Genomic DNA, 22,794 nt, shown 5'->3' with positions numbered 1-22,794 from the left:
GTCGAGCAAAAACGGCCTCGAAAAATCTGGGTAAATCAAGGGAGGAGCCTTCACCAGCGCGTCCCGAAGGGAGCAGAAAGCAGCTTCCTCATCCTGACCCCAGTGGAACCGAACCCCTTTAGATGTTAACGCGTGTAGGGGTTTGGCAATTGTTGCAAAATTAGCGACGAAGCGTCGGTAATATGATGCGAAGCCAATAAAACTCCTGACCTCTCCCACCGAGGTGGGAGTCGGCCAGGAGCTGACACACTGCGTTTTGGCGGGATCGGTAGCAATACCCGAGCGCCCTACGATGTGCCCCAAATAACGCACCGACTCGCGTAACAAATGGCATTTTTGGGGCTTAAATTTCAAATTAGCAGCCCGCATCTTTAGGAAAACCGCCCGCAACCTCTGGAGATGTTCATCAAAAGTTTTACCAAAGACAATAACGTCATCCAAATAAATCAGGCACGATTCCCATTGCAATCCAGCCAAAACCAATTCCATCAATCGCTGGAAAGTTGCCGGCGCTGAGTGTAAGCCCATCGGCAACCGGTTGAATTGGAACAGGCCGTGCGGTGTACGGAAAGCAGTTTTAGGCTTAGAATCATCGTCCAGAGGAAGCTGCCAGAATCCCGAAAGTAAATCTAGTGTGGAGAAGAATCGCGCTCCCGCCAAAGCGTCCAGCGATTCGTCCATCCGTGGGAGCGGGTATGCGTCGGCAACCGAAATTTTATTAAGGCGCCGAAAATCCACGCAAAACCGCAACGAGCCGTCCTGCTTTTTAACCAGGACGATCGGCGCTCCCCACGGGCTGGTGGAGGGAGAAATGATGTCGGCGGCTAACATGTCATCAACAGCCGATTTGACATGGTCCTTTTCGGCGGGACTTAACCGAAACGGATTTTGGCGAATTGGCGCGCTGTCACCCGTGTCAATATGGTGACGCAGCAGGTGAGTGCAACCCAAATCATATTTATCACGACTGAAAACGTCGGAAAATTCCCTCAGTAGCGTTCTAAGCTGTTGGCGCTCTGAATTTGTCAGGTCCGTCGATCCCGCACAAAGCGCGTCGATCCACCCTTCATCGCTGTCCGAATGTGGGAGCATCCGGGAAGCAGTGCCAACGTGGTTCGCGACAGGTTCCTCGCAGGGCATTGGCGTCGCGTGAGCGAGCACCGTCCCTTGAGGAACCACCACCGTCTGCGATCCCACATTTAGGACCGCGATGAAAGGGTCCCCGTCCCCTCTTACGACGGTCTGGGCCGGAATCAAATGAGGCCCATTAACCCCGGCCCTAGACGGTCCCAGCAAAACACCCTGATCCCCTATGCCCTTAGCGAAGGGCTTACGAAGTTTCAGAGGCACTAGCATTTGAGCTCCCGGCGGCACACGAACAGTTTCAACGACGAACGCCGGTACCGTCGCGAACGCCGACCGAGCCGCCGCAGGGGATGGCAGGAACGCCATGCGCCGCCCCGATGGAAGCTCAATGCATCCTTGGTCGATCAAAATACGAATGGGCATTTTACCTAAGAAATCCGTCCCCAGCAGGCACGGAACCGCCAGCGAGGAGGAAACGAAAATCGGCCCCGACAATTTGATGTCCCCAATAGAAATTTGCGCTCGAATCTGTCCCATGATGCCGAGAGAGCCCCCGTTAGCGGCATAGAATGGGACGTTAACCGGCAGTAAAGGCCGGCTTTGTACGGGCAGAATATTGTAAATTAATTCCGAAATGATTGTCGCCGATGCCCCCGTATCGACCAAGATGCGTACTTCTACCCCGTCAATGTGTCCGACTACGGCCGACGACCCTGACGACGCGGCTACCACGCGATGGGCCAACACGGACCACTGTTTGGGCTCGATTTGAGTCCCCGCAGTGATCCGCGTTGGCCCCTCGCAACGCGACATCGGCCCCCCGTTTGTTGTGGTGCGAGAGCGTGCAACGGGTAGGTGTTTTGGCCAAACATGTGTGGTGCCGCGACTCGCCGGGTCATGTTGCTGGAGCTTGGGAGGAGGAGGCCCGGCGTCCCGTCGAGCCGTCGTCCCGCGCTGTCGAGGAGAGCGGCACCCCGAGGCGACGTGGCCCCGGACGCCGCAGTTGAAACACCGCGGGAGCCCCGGTGGAGACGACGGGCGGTTGAAACGGCTTGACCCGTCCCGGGCCGACCGTACTTCTTGCGCCTGTTGCCGTCGATGGTCGACGGCGAAGAGCTCCTCCGTCGGAAGGGTGGCTGCAGCCACCGCACGCCCTGCCGATGCCCTGCTGGCTTTCCGCCGCAGGGACAGAAGGTTGGCGTGAAGGAGGCGCGCCGCCTGAAGAGAGGTCATCTCGGCGTCCTCCTGTGCGACGACAGCGATGTCCAGGTCGTCTGCCAGGAGGAGTATTTTCTCCGTGACCATCGCGTCCACGCCATCGTCGTCCATACGGGGAAAAGCCGTCTTAGCCAGCGCTAGGAGGCTCGTCCTGTATGCCAGGGGCGACTCCTTCTCACCCCGCTTGCGCTCGTAGAACCGCTCTCTGCATTCCGCTGAAGGTCCATAGACCCCGGCCAGCAGCTGTAGTGCCTTCGGCAGAGTAGACCGCTTCTCTTTCGGCGCCGATGTGAGGGCGGCGAGCGCGTCTGCGTCGAGGAGCGCCGGCAGCGCGCAGAGGGCTTCATCGTCGGACCACCTTGCCATTTCTTGGTGGGCGATGAAGCGTCGCTGGAAGCCGCCCCAGTCGCCCTCTGCACCAACAAATTCTTTCAGCGGAGGCAGCCGTTGTTGTAGCGCAGCGTTCGCCTTGGACGTCTGTAGGCTGCTATCCCCGGGACTCGGCTGTGCGTCGGCGCGAATGGCAGATGGAATCGCCTGTCGCGGATGTGATGACGCTCCCTCCGCTGGAGATGACGCAGCTGTCCCAGCGAGAGCGGTGTCGGACCCAAGGTTGAGCCCGGCCACGCCCTCCGCAGCTGCCGTGACGATGGCGGGAAATTCAAAGTTTGAGTTTTCAGAAATGGCGGGAAGGCGCTCAGGTTGACGACTCCCCTCGCCCCGTGGTGGACCACCAGCCCCCAGCCGCGTGATGTTTTCCAGCGTGGCGGCAGCGGCGTACAGTAGCTCCGCCAGTCTCTCGTGAGCCAGCCGTAGCGCGTCTGGCTGCGGCCCCTCTTCATGCCGATGCCCCGGTAGGAACGCGTCGGCCCCCGGCTGCGCCATGTCTTGGTGAGCCGCCTCGGGCTCAACGACTTCAGCAGTGTCCTCCTCCGGTACTCTGGCTCGAGCTGTCTGACGTGTTTCCATGTCCGTAGTACTTCTGACACCAGATGAAGTACCGGTGAAGACGCTGGACACCCAGGTTGAGGCACACGTATATTTATTTCAGCTTATCGGTACAGGACAACACTAGAGGGGGTAGCGGCCCCCTCACCCGGATAACTGGGGATACCCCCTAGCTAATCTCACCTATCCCCAAGTCCTCCTCTAACGAGCTAGGGGAGGCTAACTGGCCCGACACTGGTGAGTCGGGCTACGGTCTCCGGAGTCCCAGGGTCTAACCCTGGTTCACGGAACCACGCCTCTGGCTCGCTCCTCTGCAGCCCTGACAAGGGCGGCGTCGAGGGGAGTCCAGGGCTCTAGCTAGAGGATCTTCACTCTTCCTCCTTCGTTCCCAGACTGAGCCCCGAGCTCTCCTTGTCCTCCCCCTTTATACCCCCCATCAGGATCACAACCCCCCAGGCTGCCTGATGCGGACGTCGCTGCGGGCACCCCCCCCGTGTACTCCCGTAACTCCGCCCACTGTGTTTGTTACCCATTGGATCGTATGCACTTACAGCCCTCCCGTAACAGCCCTACACAAGTGTAACATTCCCTTATCATTCCCTGAGATAGTTTTTAATTAAAAAAACCTTTAGACTCCGTGACGCTTTCCTGGCTGAACAAGTGTAACATTCCCTTATCATTCCCTGAGATAGTTTTTAATTAAAAAAAACCTTTAGACTCAATGGGGCTTTCCTGGCTGAACAAGTGTAACATTCCCTTATCATTCCCTGAGATAGTTTTTAATTAAAAAACCTTTAGACTCCGTGACGCTTTCCTGGCTAAACAAGTGCAACATTCCCTTATCATTCCCTGAGATAGTTTTTAATTAAAAAACCTTTAGACTCAGTGACGCTTTCCTGGCTAAACAAGTGTAACATTCCCTTATCATTCCCTGAGATAGTTTTTAATTAAAAAACCTTTACACTCAGTGAGGCTTTCCTGGCTGAACAAGTGTAACATTCCCTTATCATTCCCTGAGATAGTTTTTAATTAAAAAAAACCTTTAGACTCCGTGACGCTTTCCTGGCTAAACAAGTGTAACATTCCCTTATCATTCCCTGAGATAGTTTTTAATTAAAAAACCTTTAGACTCCGTGACGCTTTCCTGGCTAAACAAGTGCAACATTCCCTTATCATTCCCTGAGATAGTTTTTAATTAAAAAACCTTTAGACTCAGTGACGCTTTCCTGGCTGAACAAGTGTAACATTCCCTTATAATTCCCTGAGATAGTTTTTAATTAAAAAAAACCTTTACACTCCGTGACGCTTTCCTGGCTAAACAAGTGTAACATTCCCTTATCATTCCCTGAGATAGTTTTTAATTAAAAAAAACCTTTAGACTCAGCGAGGCTTTCCTGGCTGAACAAGTGTAACATTCTCTTATCATTCCCTGAGATAGTTTTTAATTTAAAAACCTTTAGACTCCGTGACGCTTTCCTGGCTAAACTAGTGTAACATTCCCTTATAATTCCCTGAGATAGTTTTTAATAAAAAACAACCTTTAGACTCCGTGACGCTTTCCTGGCTGAACAAGTGTAACATTCCCTTATCATTCCCTGAGATAGTTTTTAATTAAAAAACCTTTAGACTCAGTGACGCTTTCCTGGCTAAACTAGTGTAACATTCCCTTATCATTCCCTGAGATAGTTTTTAATTAAAAAAAACCTTGAGACTCAGTGACGCTTTCCTGGCTGAACAAGTGTAACATTCCCTTATAATTCCCTGAGATAGTTTTTAATTAAAAAAAACCTTTAGACTCCGTGACGCTTTCCTGGCTACACAAGTGTAACATTCCCTTATCATTCCCTGAGATAGTTTTTAATTTAAAAACCTTTAGACTCAGTGACGCTTTCCTGGCTGAACAAGTGTAACATTCCCTTATCATTCCCTGAGATAGTTTTTAATTAAAAAAACCTTTAGACTCAGTGGGGCTTTCCTGGCTAAACAAGTGTAACATTCCCTTATCATTCCCTGAGATAGTTTTTAATTAACAAAAACCTTTAGACTCAGCGAGGCTTTCCTGGCTGAACAAGTGTAACATTCTCTTATCATTCCCTGAGATAGTTTTTAATTAAAAAAACCTTTAGACTCCGTGACGCTTTGCTGGCTGAACAAGTGCAACATTCCCTTATCATTCCCTGAGATAGTTTTTAATTTAAAAAAACCTTTAGACTCCGTGACGCTTTCCTGGCTAAACAAGTGCAACATTCCCTTATCATTCCCTGAGATAGTTTTTAATTAACAAAAACCTTTAGACTCCGTGACGCTTTGCTGGCTGAACAAGTGTAACATTCCCTTATCATTCCCTGAGATAGTTTTTAATTAAAAAAACCTTTAGACTCAGTGGGGCTTTCCTGGCTAAACAAGTGTAACATTCCCTTATCATTCCCTGAGATAGTTTTTAATTAAAAAACCTTTAGACTCCGTGACGCTTTCCTGGCTGAACAAGTGTAACATTCCCTTATCATTCCCTGAGATAGTTTTTAATTAAAAAACCTTTAGACTCCGTGACGCTTTCCTGGCTAAACAAGTGCAACATTCCCTTATCATTCCCTGAGATAGTTTTTAATTAAAAAACCTTTTGACTCCGTGACGCTTTCCTGGCTGAACAAGTGTAACATTCCCTTATCATTCCCTGAGATAGTTTTTAATTAAAAAAAACCTTTAGACTCAGCGAGGCTTTCCTGGCTGAACAAGTGCAACATTCCCTTATCATTCCCTGAGATAGTTTTTAATTAAAAAACCTTTAGACTCAGTGGGGCTTTGCTGGCTACACAAGTGCAACATTCCCTTATCATTCCCTGAGATAGTTTTTAATTAAAAAACCTTTAGACTCAGTGGGGCTTTCCTGGCTGAACAAGTGTAACATTCCCTTATCATTCCCTGAGATAGTTTTTAATTAAAAAACCTTTAGACTCAGTGGGGCTTTGCTGGCTACACAAGTGTAACATTCCCTTATCATTCCCTGAGATAGTTTTTAATTAAAAAACCTTTAGACTCCGTGGGGCTTTGCTGGCTACACAAGTGCAACATTCCCTTATCATTCCCTGAGATAGTTTTTAATTAAAAAACCTTTAGACTCAGTGGGGCTTTCCTGGCTGAACAAGTGTAACATTCCCTTATCATTCCCTGAGATAGTTTTTAATTAAAAAACCTTTAGACTCAGTGGGGCTTTGCTGGCTACACAAGTGCAACATTCCCTTATCATTCCCTGAGATAGTTTTTAATTAAAAAAAACCTTTAGACTCCGTTGGGCTTCCCTGGCTAAACAAGTGTAACATTCCCTTATCATTCCCTGAGATAGTTTTTAATTAAAAAAAACCTTTAGACTCCGTTGGGCTTCCCTGGCTGAACAAGTGTAACATTCCCTTATAATTCCCTGAGATAGTTTTTAATTAAAAAAAACCTTTACACTCCGTGACGCTTTCCTGGCTAAACAAGTGTAACATTCCCTTATCATTCCCTGAGATAGTTTTTAATTAAAAAAAACCTTTAGACTCAGCGAGGCTTTCCTGGCTGAACAAGTGTAACATTCTCTTATCATTCCCTGAGATAGTTTTTAATTTAAAAACCTTTAGACTCCGTGACGCTTTCCTGGCTAAACTAGTGTAACATTCCCTTATAATTCCCTGAGATAGTTTTTAATAAAAAACAACCTTTAGACTCCGTGACGCTTTCCTGGCTGAACAAGTGTAACATTCCCTTATCATTCCCTGAGATAGTTTTTAATTAAAAAACCTTTAGACTCAGTGACGCTTTCCTGGCTAAACTAGTGTAACATTCCCTTATCATTCCCTGAGATAGTTTTTAATTAAAAAAAACCTTGAGACTCAGTGACGCTTTCCTGGCTGAACAAGTGTAACATTCCCTTATAATTCCCTGAGATAGTTTTTAATTAAAAAAAACCTTTAGACTCCGTGACGCTTTCCTGGCTACACAAGTGTAACATTCCCTTATCATTCCCTGAGATAGTTTTTAATTTAAAAACCTTTAGACTCAGTGACGCTTTCCTGGCTGAACAAGTGTAACATTCCCTTATCATTCCCTGAGATAGTTTTTAATTAAAAAAACCTTTAGACTCAGTGGGGCTTTCCTGGCTAAACAAGTGTAACATTCCCTTATCATTCCCTGAGATAGTTTTTAATTAACAAAAACCTTTAGACTCAGCGAGGCTTTCCTGGCTGAACAAGTGTAACATTCTCTTATCATTCCCTGAGATAGTTTTTAATTAAAAAAACCTTTAGACTCCGTGACGCTTTGCTGGCTGAACAAGTGCAACATTCCCTTATCATTCCCTGAGATAGTTTTTAATTTAAAAAAACCTTTAGACTCCGTGACGCTTTCCTGGCTAAACAAGTGCAACATTCCCTTATCATTCCCTGAGATAGTTTTTAATTAACAAAAACCTTTAGACTCCGTGACGCTTTGCTGGCTGAACAAGTGTAACATTCCCTTATCATTCCCTGAGATAGTTTTTAATTAAAAAAACCTTTAGACTCAGTGGGGCTTTCCTGGCTAAACAAGTGTAACATTCCCTTATCATTCCCTGAGATAGTTTTTAATTAAAAAACCTTTAGACTCCGTGACGCTTTCCTGGCTGAACAAGTGTAACATTCCCTTATCATTCCCTGAGATAGTTTTTAATTAAAAAACCTTTAGACTCCGTGACGCTTTCCTGGCTAAACAAGTGCAACATTCCCTTATCATTCCCTGAGATAGTTTTTAATTAAAAAACCTTTTGACTCCGTGACGCTTTCCTGGCTGAACAAGTGTAACATTCCCTTATCATTCCCTGAGATAGTTTTTAATTAAAAAAAACCTTTAGACTCAGCGAGGCTTTCCTGGCTGAACAAGTGCAACATTCCCTTATCATTCCCTGAGATAGTTTTTAATTAAAAAACCTTTAGACTCAGTGGGGCTTTGCTGGCTACACAAGTGCAACATTCCCTTATCATTCCCTGAGATAGTTTTTAATTAAAAAACCTTTAGACTCAGTGGGGCTTTCCTGGCTGAACAAGTGTAACATTCCCTTATCATTCCCTGAGATAGTTTTTAATTAAAAAACCTTTAGACTCAGTGGGGCTTTGCTGGCTACACAAGTGTAACATTCCCTTATCATTCCCTGAGATAGTTTTTAATTAAAAAACCTTTAGACTCCGTGGGGCTTTGCTGGCTACACAAGTGCAACATTCCCTTATCATTCCCTGAGATAGTTTTTAATTAAAAAACCTTTAGACTCAGTGGGGCTTTCCTGGCTGAACAAGTGTAACATTCCCTTATCATTCCCTGAGATAGTTTTTAATTAAAAAACCTTTAGACTCAGTGGGGCTTTGCTGGCTACACAAGTGCAACATTCCCTTATCATTCCCTGAGATAGTTTTTAATTAAAAAAAACCTTTAGACTCCGTTGGGCTTCCCTGGCTAAACAAGTGTAACATTCCCTTATCATTCCCTGAGATAGTTTTTAATTAACAAAAACCTTTAGACTCAGTGGGGCTTTCCTGGCTGAACAAGTGTAACATTCCCTTATAATTCCCTGAGATAGTTTTTAATTAACAAAAACCTTTAGACTCAGTGGGGCTTCCCTGGCTAAACAAGTGTAACATTCCCTTATCATTCCCTGAGATAGTTTTTAATTAACAAAAACCTTTAGACTCCGTGACGCTTTCCTGGCTGAACAAGTGCAACATTCCCTTATCATTCCCTGAGATAGTTTTTAATTAACAAAAACCTTTAGACTCCGTTGGGCTTCCCTGGCTAAACAAGTGTAACATTCCCTTATCATTCCCTGAGATAGTTTTTAATTAACAAAAACCTTTAGACTCCGTGACGCTTTCCTGGCTAAACAAGTGCAACATTCCCTTATCATTCCCTGAGATAGTTTTTAATTAACAAAAACCTTTAGACTCCGTGACGCTTTCCTGGCTGAACAAGTGTAACATTCCCTTATAATTCCCTGAGATAGTTTTTAATTAACAAAAACCTTTAGACTCCGTGACGCTTTCCTGGCTGAACAAGTGCAACATTCCCTTATCATTCCCTGAGATAGTTTTTAATTAACAAAAACCTTTAGACTCCGTTGGGCTTCCCTGGCTAAACAAGTGTAACATTCCCTTATCATTCCCTGAGATAGTTTTTAATTAACAAAAACCTTTAGACTCAGTGGGGCTTTCCTGGCTGAACAAGTGTAACATTCCCTTATCATTCCCTGAGATAGTTTTTAATTAACAAAAACCTTTAGACTCAGTGGGGCTTTCCTGGCTGAACAAGTGTAACATTCCCTTATCATTCCCTGAGATAGTTTTTAATTAACAAAAACCTTTAGACTCAGTCAGGCTTTCCTGGCTGAACAAGTGTAACATTCCCTTATCATTCCCTGAGATAGTTTTTAATTAAAAAAACCTTTAGACTCCGTGACGCTTTGCTGGCTGAACAAGTGTAACATTCCCTTATCATTCCCTGAGATAGTTTTTAATTAAAAAAAACCTTTAGACTCCGTGGGGCTTTCCTGGCTAAACAAGTGTAACATTCCCTTATCATTCCCTGAGATAGTTTTTAATTTAAAAACCTTTAGACTCCGTGACGCTTTCCTGGCTAAACAAGTGTAACATTCCCTTATCATTCCCTGAGATAGTTTTTAATTAAAAAAACCTTTAGACTCCGTGACGCTTTCCTGGCTGAACAAGTGCAACATTCCCTTATCATTCCCTGAGATAGTTTTTAATTAAAAAACCTTTAGACTCAGTGACGCTTTCCTGGCTAAACAAGTGCAACATTCCCTTATCATTCCCTGAGATAGTTTTTAATAAAAAAACCTTTAGACTCCGTGACGCTTTGCTGGCTGAACAAGTGTAACATTCCCTTATCATTCCCTGAGATAGTTTTTAATTAAAAAACCTTTAGACTCCGTGACGCTTTCCTGGCTAAACAAGTGTAACATTCCCTTATCATTCCCTGAGATAGTTTTTAATTAAAAAACCTTTAGACTCCGTGACGCTTTCCTGGCTAAACAAGTGTAACATTCCCTTATCATTCCCTGAGATAGTTTTTAATTAACAAAAACCTTTACACTCAGTGACGCTTTCCTGGCTGAACAAGTGTAACATTCCCTTATCATTCCCTGAGATAGTTTTTAATTAAAAAAACCTTTAGACTCCGTGACGCTTTGCTGGCTGAACAAGTGTAACATTCCCTTATCATTCCCTGAGATAGTTTTTAATTAAAAAAAACCTTTAGACTCCGTGGGGCTTTCCTGGCTAAACAAGTGTAACATTCCCTTATAATTCCCTGAGATAGTTTTTAATTAAAAAAAACCTTTAGACTCCGTGACGCTTTCCTGGCTAAACAAGTGTAACATTCCCTTATCATTCCCTGAGATAGTTTTTAATTAAAAAAACCTTGAGACTCAGTGACGTTTTCCTGGCTAAACAAGTGTAACATTCCCTTATAATTCCCTGAGATAGTTTTTAATTAAAAAAAACCTTTAGACTCCGTGACGCTTTCCTGGCTAAACAAGTGTAACATTCCCTTATCATTCCCTGAGATAGTTTTTAATTAAAAAAACCTTGAGACTCAGTGACGTTTTCCTGGCTAAACAAGTGTAACATTCCCTTATCATTCCCTGAGATAGTTTTTAATTAAAAAAAACCTTTAGACTCAGTGACGCTTTCCTGGCTAAACAAGTGTAACATTCCCTTATCATTCCCTGAGATAGTTTTTAATTACAAAAACCTTTAGACTCCGTGACGCTTTCCTGGCTAAACAAGTGTAACATTCCCTTATCATTCCCTGAGATAGTTTTTAGTTAAAAAACCTTTAGACTCCGTGACGCTTTCCTGGCTGAACAAGTGTAACATTCCCTTATCATTCCCTGAGATAGTTTTTAATTAAAAAAACCTTTAGACTCAGCGAGGCTTTCCTGGCTGAACAAGTGTAACATTCCCTTATAATTCCCTGAGATAGTTTTTAATTAAAAAACCTTTAGACTCCGTGACGCTTCCCTGGCTAAACAAGTGTAACATTCCCTTATCATTCCCTGAAATAGTTTTTAATTAAAAAAACCTTTAGACTCCGTGGGGCTTTCCTGGCTAAACAAGTGTAACATTCCCTTATCATTCCCTGAAATAGTTTTTAATTAACAAAAACCTTTAGACTCCGTGACGCTTTCCTGGCTAAACAAGTGTAACATTCCCTTATCATTCCCTGAGATAGTTTTTAATTAAAAAACCTTTAGACTCAGTGACGCTTTCCTGGCTAAACAAGTGTAACATTCTCTTATCATTCCCTGAGATAGTTTTTAATTAAAAAAACCTTTAGACTCCGTGACGCTTTCCTGGCTAAACAAGTGCAACATTCCCTTATAATTCCCTGAGATAGTTTTTAATTAAAAAAACCTTTAGACTCCGTGACGCTTTCCTGGCTGAACAAGTGTAACATTCCCTTATCATTCCCTGAGATAGTTTTTAATTAAAAAAAACCTTTAGACTCCGTGACGCTTTCCTGGCTAAACAAGTGCAACATTCCCTTATCATTCCCTGAGATAGTTTTTAATTAAAAAACCTTTACACTCCGTGACGCTTTCCTGGCTGAACAAGTGTAACATTCCCTTATCATTCCCTGAGATAGTTTTTAATTAAAAAAAACCTTTAGACTCAGTGACGCTTTCCTGGCTGAACAAGTGCAACATTCCCTTATCATTCCCTGAGTTAGTTTTTAATTAAAAAAACCTTTAGACTCAGTGACGCTTTCCTGGCTAAACAAGTGTAACATTCCCTTATCATTCCCTGAGATAGTTTTTAATTAAAAAACCTTTAGACTCCGTGACGCTTTCCTGGCTGAACAAGTGTAACATTCCCTTATCATTCCCTGAGATAGTTTTTAATTAAAAAACCTTTAGACTCAATGGGGCTTTCCTGGCTAAACAAGTGTAACATTCCCTTATAATTCCCTGAGATAGTTTTTAATTTAAAAAAACCTTTAGACTCCGTGACGCTTTCCTGGCTAAACAAGTGTAACATTCCCTTATCATTCCCTGAGATAGTTTTTAATTAAAAAACCTTTAGACTCCGTGGGGCTTTCCTGGCTGAACAAGTGTAACATTCCCTTATAATTCCATGAGATAGTTTTTAATTAAAAAACCTTTAGACTCCGTGACGCTTTCCTGGCTGAACAAGTGTAACATTCCCTTATCATTCCCTGAGATAGTTTTTAATTAAAAAACCTTTAGACTCAGTGACGCTTTCCTGGCTGAACAAGTGTAACATTCCCTTATCATTCCCTGAGATAGTTTTTAATTAAAAAAACCTTTAGACTCCGTGACGCTTTCCTGGCTGAACAAGTGCAACATTCCCTTATCATTCCCTGAGATAGTTTTTAATAAAAAAAAACCTTTAGACTCCGTGACGCTTTCCTGGCTGAACAAGTGTAACATTCCCTTATCATTCCCTGAGATAGTTTTTAATTAAAAAAACCTTTAGACTCAATGGGGCTTTCCTGGCTGAACAAGTGTAACATTCTCTTATCATTCCCTGAGATAGTTTTTAATTAACAAAAACCTTTAGACTCCGTGACGCTTTGCTGGCTAAACAAGTGTAACATTCCCTTATCATTCCCTGAGATAGTTTTTAATTAAAAAAAACCTTTAGACTCCGTGACGCTTTCCTGGCTAAACAAGTGTAACATTCCCTTATCATTCCCTGAGATAGTTTTTAATTAAAAAAAACCTTTAGACTCAGTGACGCTTTCCTGGCTAAACAAGTGTAACATTCCCTTATCATTCCCTGAGATAGTTTTTAATTAAAAAAACCTTTAGACTCCGTGACGCTTTCCTGGCTGAACAAGTGTAACATTCTCTTATCATTCCCTGAGATAGTTTTTAATTTAAAAACCTTTAGACTCAGTGACGCTTTCCTGGCTAAACAAGTGCAACATTCCCTTATCATTCCCTGAGATAGTTTTTAATTAAAAAAACCTTTAGACTCCGTGACGCTTTCCTGGCTGAACAAGTGTAACATTCCCTTATCATTCCCTGAGATAGTTTTTAATTAAAAAACCTTTAGACTCAGTGACGCTTTCCTGGCTGAACAAGTGTAACATTCCCTTATCATTCCCTGAGATAGTTTTTAATTAAAAAACCTTTAGACTCAGTGACGCTTTCCTGGCTGAACAAGTGTAACATTCCCTTATCATTCCCTGAGATAGTTTTTAATTAAAAAAACCTTTAGACTCAGTGACGCTTTCCTGGCTAAACAAGTGTAACATTCCCTTATCATTCCCTGAGATAGTTTTTAATTAAAAAAACCTTTAGACTCAGTGACGCTTTCCTGGCTGAACAAGTGTAACATTCCCTTATAATTCCCTGAGATAGTTTTTAATTAAAAAACCTTTAGACTCCGTGACGCTTTCCTGGCTAAACAAGTGTAACATTCTCTTATCATTCCCTGAGATAGTTTTTAATTAAAAAAACCTTTAGACTCCGTGACGCTTTCCTGGCTGAACAAGTGTAACATTCCCTTATCATTCCCTGAGATAGTTTTTAATTAAAAAAACCTTTAGACTCCGTGACGCTTTCCTGGCTGAACAAGTGTAACATTCTCTTATCATTCCCTGAGATAGTTTTTAATTAAAAAACCTTTAGACTCCGTGACGCTTTCCTGGCTGAACAAGTGTAACATTCCCTTATCATTCCCTGAGATAGTTTTTAATTAAAAAAAACCTTTAGACTCCGTGGGGCTTTCCTGGCTGAACAAGTGTAACATTCCCTTATCATTCCCTGAGATAGTTTTTAATTAAAAAACCTTTAGACTCCGTGACGCTTTCCTGGCTGAACAAGTGTAACATTCCCTTATCATTCCCTGAGATAGTTTTTAATTAAAAAAACCTTTAGACTCCGTGACGCTTTCCTGGCTGAACAAGTGTAACATTCCCTTATCATTCCCTGAGATAGTTTTTAATTAAAAAAACCTTTAGACTCCGTGACGCTTTCCTGGCTAAACAAGTGTAACATTCCCTTATAATTCCCTGAGATAGTTTTTAATTAAAAAAACCTTTAGACTCCGTGACGCTTTCCTGGCTAAACAAGTGTAACATTCCCTTATAATTCCCTGAGATAGTTTTTAATTTAAAAAACCTTTAGACTCCGTGGGGCTTTCCTGGCTGAACAAGTGTAACATTCTCTTATCATTCCATGAGATAGTTTTTAATTAAAAAACCTTTAGACTCAGTGGGGCTTTCCTGGCTAAACAAGTGTAACATTCCCTTATCATTCCCTGAGATAGTTTTTAATAAAAAAAAACCTTTAGACTCCGTGACGCTTTCCTGGCTAAACAAGTGTAACATTCCCTTATCATTCCCTGAGATAGTTTTTAATTAAAAAAAACCTTTAGACTCAGTGACGCTTTGCTGGCTGAACAAGTGTAACATTCCCTTATCATTCCCTGAGATAGTTTTTAATTAACAAAAACCTTTAGACTCCGTGACGTTTTCCTGGCTAAACAAGTGTAACATTCCCTTATCATTCCCTGAGATAGTTTTTAATTAAAAAACCTTTAGACTCCGTGACGCTTTCCTGGCTAAACAAGTGTAACATTCCCTTATCATTCCCTGAGATAGTTTTTAATTAACAAAAACCTTTAGACTCCGTGGGGCTTTCCTGGCTAAACAAGTGCAACATTCTCTTATCATTCCCTGAGATAGTTTTTAATTAAAAAAACCTTTAGACTCAGTGGGGCTTTGCTGGCTGAACAAGTGTAGTAAAACATGATGTTTATATTGTTTGGTTATTCGTTCCTACCAGCCCACCCCGCAGGGACCTGTTATTTTACTTTCATTAATTTTAATAGATTTTTTTATTTTTCTCATTTTACTTTTATTAATTGCAAAAAAGTTATTTAATTTATTTTACTTTTATTAATTTTAATAGATTTTTCTTAGTTTACTTTTATTAATTGCAAAAAAGTTATTTAATTTATTTTACTTTTATTAATTTTAATAGATTTTTCTTAGTTTACTTTTATTAATTGCAAAAAAGTTATTTAATTTATTTTACTTTTATTAATTGCAATAAAAAAATGTATTTTATAACGTTACTTTTATTAATAATAGTAAATAATTTTACTTTAATTTATTTATTTTCGAAAACATTATTTTACTTTTATCAATTTTAATTTATTTTTGTATTTTTTTTGTTTAACTTTTATTAATTGTAATTTATTTTTTTATTTTACTTTTTTTACATTTAATAAAAACAATATTTTTTCCCCTCTTTGGTTAAGTCACGTCTAAAGATAAAATAATAAACTAAATGTATTTATTATTTTATCTTTAGTCGTGACTTAACCAAAAGAACCAAATAATAATTCCTGCAGTCACGGAAGCTCCAAAATTAAGAGTATATTCTAGATTTGAAGCTTTCGTGACTGCAATGATTCATATTCTCAGGTTTTTTCGGTAAAGTCACCCAGTAGGTAAAAACATTAAAATTAATGAAAGTAAAATAAAACAAAACAAAATAAAATTCACGACGTTTCGGAGGCAACACAAGTCTCCGTCATCAGGTGGGACCGTCACAGCCGAATTAGCTGCATCAAGTGAAGCAATGATTCAAGATGTAATCCCTTATAAGCAAGTTGAAGGGATTACATCTTGAATCATTGCTTCACTTGATGCAGCTAATTCGGCTGTGACGGTCCCACCTGATGACGGAGACTTGTGTTGCCTCCGAAACGTCGTGAATTTTATTTTGTTTTGTTTTATTTTACTTTCATTAATTTTAATGTTTTTACCTACGTGACTTTACCGAAAAAACCTGAGAATAAGAGTATATTTTTTATTTTATTTTTATTAATTTCATTTTTTTATTTTTTACCGAAAAAACCTAAGAGAATAAGGCGTAGCTCATACAAACCCAATCTTGCTAAGATTCATCGTGTTCCGCATCTTATTTCCGTTAAAGCAACGTTTGCAAATCCGCGTTGGTGACCGATAACAATTTTGAAGGAATTGCATCGGAGGGCAAATGGATCCCTATTAAACATGATCAACCCTCACATATGGGTCTCCGTGTGAGTCTGTGGGTCTCCGTGTGAGTCTGTGGGTCTCTGTGTGAGTCTGTGGGTCTCTGTGTGAGTCTGTGGGTCTCTGTGTAAGTCTATGGGTCTCTGTGTGAGTCTGTGGGTCTCTGTGTGGTGAGTCTGTGGGTCTCTGTGTGAGTCTGTGGGTCTCTGTGTGAGTCTGTGGGTCTCCGTGTGAGTCTGTGGGTCTCCGTGTGAGTCTATGGGTCTCTGTGTGAGTCTGTGGGTCTCTGTGTGGTGAGTCTGTGGGTCTCTGTGTGAGTCTGTGGGTCTCTGTGTGAGTCCGTAGGTCTCTGTGTGAGTCTGTGGGTCTCTGTGAGTTTGTGGATCTCTGTGTGGTGAGTCTGTGGGTCTCTGTGTGAGTCTGTGGGTCTCTGTGTGAGTCTGTGGGTCTCTGTGTGAGTCTGTGGGTCTCTGTGTGAGTCTGTGGGTCTCTGTGTGAGTCTGTGGGTCTCTGTGTGAGTCTGTGGGTCTCTGTGTGAGTCTGTGGGTCTCTGTGTGGTGAGTCTGTGGGTCTCTGTGTGAGTCTGTGGGTCTCTGTGTGGTGAGTCTGTGGGTCTCTGTGTGAGTCTGTGGGTCTCTGTGTGGTGAGTCTGTGGGTCTCTGTGTGAGTCTGTGGGTCTCTGTGTGGTGAGTCTGTGTGTCTCTTTGTGGTGAGTCTGTGGGTCTCTGTGTGGTGAGTCTGTGGGTCTCTGTGTGAGTCTGTGGGTCTCTGTGTGAGTCTGTGGGTCTCTGTGTGAGTCTGTGGGTCTCTGTGTGAGTCTGTGGGTCTCTGTGTGAGTCTGTGGGTCTCTGTGTGAGTCTGTGGGTCTCTGTGTGAGTCTGTGGGTCTCTGTGTGAGTCTGTGGGTCTCTGTGTGAGTCTGTGGGTCTCTGTGTGGTGAGTCTGTGGGTCTCTGTGTGAGTCTGTGGGTCTCTGTGTGAGTCTGTGGGTCTTTGTGTGAGTCTGTGGGTCTCTGTGTGAGTCTGTGGGTCTCTGTGTGAGTCTGTGGGTCTCTGTGTGAGTCTGTGGGTCTCTGTGTGGTGAGTTTGTGGGTCTCTGTGTGAGTCTGTGGGTCTCTGTGTGGTGAGTCTGTGGGTCTCTGTGTGAGTCTGTGGGTCTCTGTGTGAGTCTGTGTGTCTCTTTGTGGTGAGTCTGTGGGTCTCTGTGTGAGTCTGTGGGTCTGTGTGTGAGTCTGTGGGTCTCTGTGTGGTGAGTCTGTGGGTCTCTGTGTGAGTCTGTGGGTCTCTGTGTGGTGAGTCTGTGGGTCTCTGTGTGAGTCTGTGGGTCTCTGTGTGAGTCTATGGGTCTCTGTGTGAGTCTGTGGGTCTCTGTGTGAGTCTGTGGGTCTCTGTGTGAGTCTGTGGGTCTCTGTGTGATGAGTCTGTGGGTCTCTGTGTGAGTCTGTGGGTCTCTGTGTGAGTCTGTGGGTCTCTGTGTGATGAGTCTGTGGGTCTCTGTGTGAGTCTGTGGGTCTCTGTGTGAGTCTGTGGGTCTCTGTGTGAGTCTGTGGGTCTGTGTGAGTCTGTGGGTCTCTGTGTGAGTCTGTGGGTCTCCGTGCGAGTCTGTGGGTCTCCGTGTGAGTCTGTGGGTCTCTGTGTGAGTCTGTGGGTCTCTGTGTGAGTCTGTGGGTCTCTGTGTGAGTCTGTGGGTCTTTGTGTGAGTCTGTGGGTCTCTGTGTGAGTCTGTGGGTCTCTGTGTGAGTCTGTGGGTCTCTGTGTGAGTCTGTGGGTCTCTGTGTGAGTCTGTGGGTCTCTGTGTGAGTCTGTGGGTCTCTGTGTGAGTCTGTGGGTCTCTGTGTGGTGAGTCTGTGGGTCTCTGTGTGAGTCTGTGGGTCTCTATGTGGTGAGTCTGTGTGTCTCTTTGTGGTGAGTCTGTGGGTCTCTGTGTGGTGAGTCTGTGGGTCTCTGTGTGAGTCTGTGGGTCTCTGTGTGAGTCTGTGGGTCTCTGTGTGATGAGTCTGTGGGTCTCTGTGTGAGTCTGTGGGTCTCTGTGTGAGTCTGTGGGTCTCTGTGTGATGAGTCTGTGGGTCTCTGTGTGAGTCTGTGGGTCTCTGTGTGAGTCTGTGGGTCTCTGTGTGAGTCTGTGGGTCTCCGTGTGAGTCTGTGGGTCTCCGTGTGAGTCTGTGGGTCTCCGTGTGAGTCTGTGGGTCTCTGTGTGAGTCTGTGGGTCTCTGTGTGAGTCTGTGGGTCTCTGTGTGAGTCTGTGGGTCTCTGTGTGATGAGTCTGTGGGTATCTGTGTGAGTCTGTGGGTCTCTGTGTGAGTCTGTGGGTCTCCGTGTGAGTCTTGGGTCTCCGTGTGAGTCTGTGGGTCTCTGTGTGAGTCTGTGGGTCTCTGTGTTAGTCTGTGGGTCTCTGTGTGAGTCTGTGGGTCTCTGTGTGAGTCTATGGGTCTCTGTGTGAGTCTGTGGGTCTCTGTGTGAGTCTGTGGGTCTCTGTGTGAGTCTGTGGGTCTCTGTGTGAGTCTGTGGGTCTCTGTGTGAGTCTGTGGGTCTCTGTGTGAGTCTGTGGGTCTCTGTGTGAGTCTGTGGGTCTCTGTGTGAGTCTGTGGGTCTCTGTGTGAGTCTGTGGGTCTCTGTGTGGTGAGTCTGTGGGTCTCTGTGTGGTGAGTCTGTGGGTCTCTGTGTGGTGAGTCTGTGGGTCTCTGTGTGGTGAGTCTGTGGGTCTCTGTGTGGTGAGTCTGTGGGTCTCTGTGTGGTGAGTCTGTGGGTCTCTGTGTGGTGAGTCTGTGGGTCTCTGTGTGATGAGTCTGTGGGTCTCTGTGTGGTGAGTCTGTGGGTCTCTGTGTGATGAGTCTGTGGGTCTCTGTGTGAGTCTGTGGGTCTCTGTGTGAGTCTGTGGGTCTCCGTGTGAGTCTGTGGGTCTCCGTGTGAGTCTGTGGGTCTCTGTGTGAGTCTGTGGGTCTCTGTGTGAGTCTGTGGGTCTCTGTGTGAGTCTGTGGGTCTCTGTGTGAGTCTATGGGTCTCTGTGTGAGTCTGTGGGTCTCTGTGTGAGTCTGTGGGTCTCTGTGTGAGTCTGTGGGTCTCTGTGTGAGTCTGTGGGTCTCTGTGTGAGTCTGTGGGTCTCTGTGTGGTGAGTCTGTGGGTCTCTGTGTGGTGAGTCTGTGGGTCTCTGTGTGGTGAGTCTGTGGGTCTCTGTGTGGTGAGTCTGTGGGTCTCTGTGTGGTGAGTCTGTGGGTCTCTGTGTGATGAGTCTGTGGGTCTCTGTGTGGTGAGTCTGTGGGTCTCTGTGTGATGAGTCTGTGGGTCTCTGTGTGAGTCTGTGGGTCTCTGTGTGGTGAGTCTGTAGGTCTCTGTGTGAGTCTGTGGGTCTCTGTGTGGTGAGTCTGTGGGTCTCTGTGTGAGTCTGTGGGTCTCTGTGTGGTGAGTCTGTGGGTCTCTGTGTGAGTCTGTGGGTCTCTGTGTGAGTCTGTGGGTCTCTGTGTGAGTCTGTGGATCTCTGTGTGAGTCTATGGGTCTCTGTGTGAGTCTGTGGGTCTCTGTGTGAGTCTGTGGGTCTCTGTGTGAGTCTGTGGGTCTCTGTGTGAGTCTGTGGGTCTCTGTGTGGTGAGTCTGTGGGTCTCTGTGTAGTGAGTCTGTGGGTCTCTGTGTGAGTCTGTGGGTCTCTGTGTGAGTCTGTGGGTCTCTGTGTGAGTCTGTGGGTCTCTGTGTGGTGAGTCTGTGGGTCTCTGTGTGAGTCTATGGGTCTCTGTGTGGTGAGTCTGTGGGTCTCTGTGTAGTGAGTCTGTGGGTCTCTGTGTGAGTCTATGGGTCTCTGTGTGGTGAGTCTATGGGTCTCTGTGTGGTGAGTCTGTGGGTCTCTGTGTGGTGAGTCTGTGGGTCTCTGTGTGATGAGTCTGTGGGTCTCTGTGTGGTGAGTCTGTGGGTCTCTGTGTGATGAGTCTGTGGGTCTCTGTGTGAGTCTGTGGGTCTCTGTGTGAGTCTGTGGGTCTCTGTGTGGTGAGTCTGTGGGTCTCTGTGTGAGTCTGTGGGTCTCTGTGTGAGTCTGTGGGTCTCTGTGTGGTGAGTCTGTGGGTCTCTGTGTGAGTCTGTGGGTCTCTGTGTGAGTCTGTGGGTCTCTGTGTGGTGAGTCTGTGGGTCTGTGTGAGTCTGTGGGTCTCTGTGTGAGTCTGTGGGTCTCTGTGTGAGTCTGTGGGTCTCTGTGTGGTGAGTCTGTGGGTCTCTGTGTGGTGAGTCTGTGTGTCTCTTTGTGGTGAGTCTGTGGGTCTCTGTGTGAGTCTGTGGGTCTCTGTGTGAGTCTGTGGGTCTCTGTGTGAGTCTGTGGGTCTCCGTGTGAGTCTGTGGGTCTCCGTGTGAGTCTGTGGGTCTCTGTGTGAGTCTGTGGGTCTCTGTGTGAGTCTGTGGGTCTCTGTGTGAGTCTGTGGGTCTTTGTGTGAGTCTGTGGGTCTCTGTGTGAGTCTGTGGGTCTCTGTGTGAGTCTGTGGGTCTCTGTGTGAGTCTGTGGGTCTCTGTGTGGTGAGTCTGTGGGTCTCTGTGTGGTGAGTCTGTGGGTCTCTGTGTGGTGAGTCTGTGGGTCTCTGTGTGGTGAGTCTGTGGGTCTCTGTGTGGTGAGTCTGTGGGTCTCTGTGTGGTGAGTCTGTGGGTCTCTGTGTGGTGAGTCTGTGGGTCTCTGTGTGATGAGTCTGTGGGTCTCTGTGTGGTGAGTCTGTGGGTCGCTGTGTGATGAGTCTGTGGGTCTCTGTGTGAGTCTGTGGGTCTCTGTGTGGTGAGTCTGTGGGTCTCTGTGTGAGTCTGTGGGTCTCTGTGTGGTGAGTCTGTGGGTCTCTGTGTGAGTCTGTGGGTCTCTGTGTGAGTCTGTGGGTCTCTGTGTGAGTCTGTGGGTCTCTGTGTGAGTCTATGGGTCTCTGTGTGAGTCTGTGGGTCTCTGTGTGAGTCTGTGGGTCTCTGTGTGAGTCTGTGGGTCTCTGTGTGGTGAGTCTGTGGGTCTCTGTGTAGTGAGTCTGTGGGTCTCTGTGTGAGTCTGTGGGTCTCTGTGTGAGTCTGTGGGTCTCTGTGTGGTGAGTCTGTGGGTCTCTGTGTGAGTCTATGGGTCTCTGTGTGGTGAGTCGGTGGGTCTCTGTGTAGTGAGTCTGTGGGTCTCTGTGTAGTGAGTCTGTGGGTCTCTGTGTGAGTCTATGGGTCTCTGTGTGGTGAGTCTATGGGTCTCTGTGTGGTGAGTCTGTGGGTCTCTGTGTGGTGAGTCTGTGGGTCTCTGTGTGATGAGTCTGTGGGTCTCTGTGTGGTGAGTCTGTGGGTCTCTGTGTGATGAGTCTGTGGGTCTCTGTGTGAGTCTGTGGGTCTCTGTGTGAGTCTGTGGGTCTCTGTGTGGTGAGTCTGTGGGTCTCTGTGTGAGTCTGTGGGTCTCTGTGTGAGTCTGTGGGTCTCTGTGTGGTGAGTCTGTGGGTCTCTGTGTGAGTCTGTGGGTCTCTGTGTGAGTCTGTGGGTCTCTGTGTGGTGAGTCTGTGGGTCTGTGTGAGTCTGTGGGTCTCTGAGTCTGTGGGTCTCTGTGTGAGTCTGTGGGTCTCTGTGTGGTGAGTCTGGGGGTCTCTGTGTGGTGAGTCTGTGTGTCTCTTTGTGGTGAGTCTGTGGGTCTCTGTGTGAGTCTGTGGGTCTCTGTGTGAGTCTGTGGGTCTCTGTGTGGTGAGTATGTGTGTCTCTTTGTGGTGAGTCTGTGGGTCTCTGTGTGGTGAGTCTGTGTGTCTCTTTGTGGTGAGTCTGTGGGTCTCTGTGTGAGTCTGTGGGTCTCTGTGTGAGTCTGTGGGTCTCTGTGTGGTGAGTATGTGTGTCTCTTTGTGGTGAGTCTGTGGGTCTCTGTGTGGTGAGTCTGTGTGTCTCTTTGTGGTGAGTCTGTGGGTCTCTGTGTGGTGAGTCTGTGGGTCTCTGTGTGAGTCTGTGGGTCTCTGTGTGAGTCTGTGGGTCTCTGTGTGGTGAGTCTGTGGGTCTCTGTGTGGTGAGTCTGTGTGTCTCCTTGTGGTGAGTCTGTGGGTCTCTGTGTGGTGAGTCTGTGGGTCTCTGTGTGAGTCTGTGGGTCTCTGTGTTGTGAGTCTATGGGTCTCTGTGTGGTGAGTCTGTGGGTCTCTGTGTGGTGAGTCTATGGGTCTCTGTGTGGTGAGTCTGTGGGTCTCTGTGTGGTGAGTCTGTGGGTCTCTGTGTGTGATTCTGTGGGTCTCTGTGTGGTGAGTCTGTGGGTCTCTGTGTGGTGAGTCTGTGGGTCTCTGTGTGGTGAGTCTGTGGGTCTCTGTGTGGTGAGTCTGTGGGTCTCTGTGTGTGATTCTGTGGGTCTCTGTGTGAGTCTGTGGGTCTCTGTGTGGTGAGTCTGTGGGTCTCTGTGTGGTGAGTCTGTGGGTCTCTGTGTGATGAGTCTGTGGGTCTCTGTGTGGTGAGTCTGTGGGTCTCTGTGTGGTGAGTCTGTGGGTCTCTGTGTGGTGAGTCTGTGGGTCTCTGTGTGGTGAGTCTGTGGGTCTCTGTGTGGTGAG

Source organism: Lampetra fluviatilis, chromosome 55, assembly GCF_964198595.1.
Source record: "Lampetra fluviatilis chromosome 55, kcLamFluv1.1, whole genome shotgun sequence".
NCBI lineage: Eukaryota > Metazoa > Chordata > Hyperoartia > Petromyzontiformes > Petromyzontidae > Lampetra > Lampetra fluviatilis.
Note: the sequence above shows the minus strand (reverse complement) of the source record.